This window comes from Arachis hypogaea, chromosome 6 (assembly GCF_003086295.3).
Source record: "Arachis hypogaea cultivar Tifrunner chromosome 6, arahy.Tifrunner.gnm2.J5K5, whole genome shotgun sequence".
Classification (NCBI taxonomy): domain Eukaryota; kingdom Viridiplantae; phylum Streptophyta; class Magnoliopsida; order Fabales; family Fabaceae; genus Arachis; species Arachis hypogaea.
In genome coordinates this window covers 90,743,282-90,749,320 of record NC_092041.1, presented here as the reverse complement: position 1 = coordinate 90,749,320, position 6,039 = coordinate 90,743,282, and positions in this window count along the sequence as shown.

The following is a 6,039-nucleotide window of genomic DNA, read 5'->3' as shown; positions in this document are numbered from 1 at the left end:
ATAAATCATAATTAACCTAACTCAAAAAAATTATAAAACAATCACATAAATTATATAAATTAGAATCAAAATCAGAAATTGTAACATAAACAAATAAAATTACATAAATAACAAAACTAACAAAGCATCACATAAATCATAAAAATCAGAATCAGAATAAAAAACATAAATTATAGTTAACCTAACTCAAATCAAAGTTAAAAAAAATTTCTGATGCTTCAAACCGCAAACTAAAAATCAATATCAGAATCACAAACTAAAAATTTCTAATGATTCAAATCAAAATCAGAATTACAAATGCTTCAAATCAAAGTGAAAAAAATTTAGAGTTCACAGAAGCTACTTACCGAAAGAAAGAGCAGAGGCTCGAAGATCGGTGAAGATCGGCGACGGCTGAGAAGTGGCGCAGAGGCTTGGACGCTCCGACAGCGAAGATGGTGAAGATTGAGAAGTGGCGCAGAGGCTCGGACGCTCCAACGGCGAAGACGACAAAGACTGAGAAGCGGCACAGAGGCTCGAACGCTCGAACGGCGACGACTCACTGCAGCTGCGACGTCGAGACTGAGAGGAGAGGATCTTAACGTTGTCAGTGAGGGACTGAGGGTAGGAGGTGGCGGTCAGCATTTGGCATTTGGCGGTCGGTAGTGATGAATCCGTGAGAGGAAATGGTTTGAGAGTGATAGAGTTGAAGAGAGGAGAGGAGAGGACAGAAGAGAGGAGTAACATGAGTGGCGGCTAGGGTTTGCTCCAACTCTCATATCTTTTATATATATAACAGGGACATTTTAGCATTTTCACATAAACAGGGATTAAACAGATCCCACAGGGCGGGTACCACTATCCCCACCCCAGCCCCATATAATAAACGGGTCCCTACCCCCCATCCCCGCTGGTTCAGAAAGCCCCCTATATTTGCCCCCCGACGGGTAAATCCCCGCGGATACCCGTCCTGCTGGAGGTTTTTGCCATCCCTAGTGCTAAGAGGGAATGAAGCTCATTACTGGCTGCTCCTGGACTATCTTCAGTGTATCCCTTCCCCTTTGAATTAGAGTTTGTGACAGCTGTGGCAAGGAAGAAAGGAAAGAGGCTGTGATACTATTCACAGAAGAAGGAGCCCTGTCGCTGAAGAGGTGCGATCGTCCTAGGAATTGCAGATGCCGGGTGGGGGGGGGGAGACCGTGCTTCCCATAGCAAATGTCCACGATATGTCCCCTTTTTCACAAAACGTGCACAATTTGAAAGGAGGGGAACTGCAACCAGCACAAGCGGAGCCAGAGAACCTCGCCAGCGGCCATAGGGAGATCGCTGAGTATCCACCGCGGCGGTGAGAATACACTGCTCGTCCAAGATACCAAACCCGATTTGGAGCTGGCGTTCATGTTGAATCACCATTGCAAAAACTCTGGTCACGGGAGGTAGCTGAGAACGAACGATAGAGAATCTTTCATTTAGGCCTTTTAAAAACTTGATGATAAAATCCTAAGTTCGATGGGTTCGAGCTGGAAAATTGTAGATGGGAAGCGGTCTGGAATGTTCAAATTCCTCTCAAAGGTTTTTTAGAGAAGTGTAGAAGCCAGTGACGGTGAAAGTACTTTGTTTGAGACTGTAAACATCCTCTTGCAATTTTGCTATTCGTATTGAGAAAATCTCTCATGAAGATCAACCCAAACAGAGACAGTAGTATTCAGATATATGACAATTTGAGTAATGGAAAGAGAAAGAGAATGAAAAAGCCAAGAAAGCTCAAGGTTGTTACATCGTTCTTCCGCTGAAAAAAGCAGATCATCTGGAAGAGGAAAATGTATTATACTAGTGAGAAAGCTATGTATATTTTTAAAAATAACTGCCATGGTGAATAATCTGCTCCACAAATGGTAGTTATTTCTTATTAGAACAGAAGTGACAAGAGTAGATGTGAAATTTTTGCTAGAATCTATATAATCGGGACTAGATTGGTCTTGAGAGACGTCCAAGGTATGTGATGAAGAAGAAGGAAAAGATAGTGGTGTTTGAACATTAGGGTTTGAAGTTTTAACCATTGCTTGGGTATCAACAGAGTCGTAATGGCTCTAATACTAAAACAAGAATTAGGCAGAGAAGTGTAAAGATAGATGAATGAAATGTGTATTACTCTTTCATTATTGATTAATGATTACAAAAGTTATATATTATACAGGAAGAAAAATATATAACTTAGCAAATATGTATAACAACTAAAAATCTAGAAAAAGAATCTTATCCTAATAGAAAAGGTGAGTCGCCACATTCTAGAACAAAAAAGAAGAAGCATGAGTAAAAGAAAATTAACAAAGAAGGAAAAATTGTTTATTCTGAATTTTGAATTTAGGCTTGATTCTCTTGTGATTGTTGCTATGTTGGGCTAATGGTGGTTGGTTCAATACCGCATATTCGTTTTTGAAAAGTACTACATTATATGTAACTATGTGGTGCACGAAATTGTGATGCACAACTTTGTGCAGCTGACTAGCAAGTGCATTGGGTCGTCCAAGTAATACCTTACGTGAGTAAGGGTCGATCCCACGGAGATTGTTGGCTTGAAGTAAGTTATGGTCATCTTGTAAATCTTAGTCAGGCGGATTCAAATGGTTATGAGGTTTTGATAATTAAAAGAACGAAATAGAACATAAAATAGGATAGAAATACTTATGCAATTCATTGGTGGAAATTTCGGATAAGCGTATGAAGATGCTTTGTTCCCTCTGAGCCTCTGCTTTCCTATTGCCTTCATCCAATCATTCATACTCCTTTCCATGGCAAGCTGTATGTTGGTGGATCACTATTGTCAATGGGTACCATCCATCCTCTTAGTGAAAATGGTCCTCTACGATTTCCCGCATGGCTAATCAGCTGTCGGTTCTCGATCGTGTCGGAATAAGATCCATTGATCCTTTTGTGCACTGTCACTGCGCCCCACAGTCGCAAGTTTGAAGCTCATCACAGTCATCCCATCCCAGATCCTACTCGGAATACCACAGACAAGGTTTAGACTTTTCTGATCTCAAGAATGCTGTCCATTTGATTCTAGCTTATACCACGAAGACTTTGATTGCACGGAATGGAAGCTCTGTTCTCAGGAGAGGCAACCATGCGTCATGAACCAGGAGGCCAAGAGATACACACTCAAGCTTTCGCAGATAGAACGGAGGTGGTTGTCAGGCACGCGTTCATAAGGGAGGATAATGATGAGAGTCACGGATCATCACATCCATCAGGTTGAGGTACGAGTGAATATCTTAGAACAAGAATAAGCTTGAATTGAATAGAAGAACAATAGTACTTTGCATTAATTTATGAGGAACAGCAGAGCTCCACACCTTAATCTATGATTTGTAGAAACTCTACCGTTGAAAATATATAAGAACTTGGCCATGCCTCCCAAATAGCATGAAACAAACGAAAAAGGGTTCAAAGGCCTGATCCGAAGATCAAAGATGATCAAAAGATCACAGATGATAAAAAAGATGAAAATACAATAGTAAAATGTCCTATTTATAGAGAACTAGTAACGTAGGGTTTACAGAAATAAGTAAATGATGCAGAAATCCACTTTCGGGGCCCGCTTGGTGTGTGCTTGGGCTGAGCATTGAAGCTTTCACGTGCATAGGATTTTCTTGGAGTTAAACGCCAGCTTTGGTGCCAGTTTGGGCGTTTAACTCCAATTCTGGTGCCAGTTTGGGCGTTTTACGCCAGAATTTTTATGCTGACTTGGAATGCCAATTTTGGCCATCAAATCTTAGACAAAGTATAGACTATTATACATTGATGGAAAGCCCAAGATATCTACTTTCCAACGCATTTAAGAGTGCGCCAATTGGGCCTCTGTAACTCCCGAAAATTCACTTCGAGTGTAGGGAGGTCAGAATCCAACAACATCTTCAGTCCTTTTTCAGCCTCTGAATCAGATTTTTGCTCAGGTCCCTCAATTTCAGCCAGAAAATACCTGAAATAACAGAAAAATACAAAAATCCATAGTAAAGTCCAGAAATGTGATTTTTGCATAAAAACTAATAATTATATACTAAACTAACTAAATCATACTAAAAACTACCTAAAAATAATGCCAAAAGCGTATAAATTATCTGCTCATCACAACACCAAACTTAAATTGTTGCTTGTCCCCAAGCAACTGAAAACAAAATAGAATAAAAAGAAGAGAATATATAATGAATCTCACAATATCAATGAAACTTAGTCCCAATTAGATGAGCGGGGCTAGTAGCTTTTTGCTTCTGAACAGTTTTGGCATCTCACTTTATCCTTTGAAATTTAGAATGATTGGCATCTATAGGAACTCAGAATTTTGGATAGTGTTATTGATTCTCCTAGTTCAGTATGTTGATTCTTGAACACAGCTACTTTATGAGTCTTGGTCGTGACCCTAAGCAAATTTTTTTCCAGTATTACCACCGGATACATAAATGCCACAGACACATAACTAGGTAAACCTTTTCAGATTGTGACTCAGCTTTGCTAAAGTCCCCAGTTAGAGGTGTCCAGAGTTCTTAAGCACACTCTTTTGCTTTGGACTATGACTTTAACCACTCAGTCTCAAGCTTTTCACTTGGACCTTCATGACACAAGCACATGGTTAAAGACAGCTTGATTTAGCCGCTTAGGCTAGGATTTTATTCATTTGGGCCCACCTATCCATTAATGCTCAAAGCCTTGGATCCTTTTTACCATTTTCTTTTAGTTTAAAAGGCTATTGGCTTTTTCTGCTTGCTTTTTCTTTTTCTTTCTTTTTCTTTTTCGCCATTTTTTTTTCCGCAAGCTTTGTTATTCACTACTTTTTCTTGCTTCAAGAATCAATTTCATGATTTTTCAGATTATCAATAATATTTCTCTTTGTTCATCATTCTTTCAAGAGCCAACAATTTTAATATTCATAAACTTCACTATAAAAAATATGCACTGTTCAAGCATTCATTCAGAAAATAAAAAGTATTGCCACCACATCAAAATAATTGAAGTAATTTCAAGATAAAATTTGAAATTCAAGTACTTCTTGTTCTTTTGTAATTAGGAACATTTTTCATTTAAGAGAGGTGAAAGATTCATAGAATTATTCAGAGCTTTAAGACATAGACATTAGACACTAATGATCATGTAATGAAGACACAAACATAGATAACACATAAAAATTGAAATACAGAAAGATAAGAACAAGGAAATCAAAGAACGGGTCCACCTTAGTGATGGCGGCTAGTTCTTCCTCTTGAAGATCCAATGGAACGCTTGAGCTCCTCTATGTCTCTTCCTTGCCTTTGTTGCTCTTCCTTCATGGCTATTTGATCCTCTCTAATTTCATGGAGAATAATGGAGTGCCCTTGGTGCTCCATCCTTAGTTACTCCATATTGGAACTCAAATCTCCCAAAGAGGTGTTGAGTTGCTCCCAATAGTTATGTGGAGGAAAATGCATCCCTTGCGGCATCTCAGGGATTTCTTGATGAGGGATTTCCTCATGATCTTGTTGAGGTCCATGAGTGGGCTCTCTTGTTTGCTCCATCCTCTTTCTAGTGATGGGCTTTTGAGATGAATCTCTTCATCTCTCATGACTTGGAGGTGGAAGCTTTTGCCTTTCCTTTCTTCTTTCTAAAGGTTTCTCAGGCCTTAGGTGCCATAAATGGTTATGGAAGCACAAAAAGCAATGCTTTTTCCACACCAAACTTAAAATATTTGCTCGTCCTCAAACAAAGGAAGAAAGAAGGACGGAGAAAGAGAAGAAATGGAGGAGAAGGAGGGTGAAGAAAGGTTCGGCCAAGGAGGGGGAAGAAGTGTTTATGATGTGTGAAAATGAAGGAGGGATGAGGGGTTTATATAGGAGTGGAGAGAGGGCTAGGGTTCGTGTTTTAGGGGTTGGGTATGGGAGGGAAAATTTTTGAATTTTGAAAGGTGGGATTTTTGGAAAAGAGTGGGTGGATGTGAGTGGTGAAAAGGTGATGAGGAGGAGAGATGGAGGTGATTGGTGAAGGGTATTTGGAGAATGGTGTTATTGGAATGTGTGAAGAAGAGAGAGA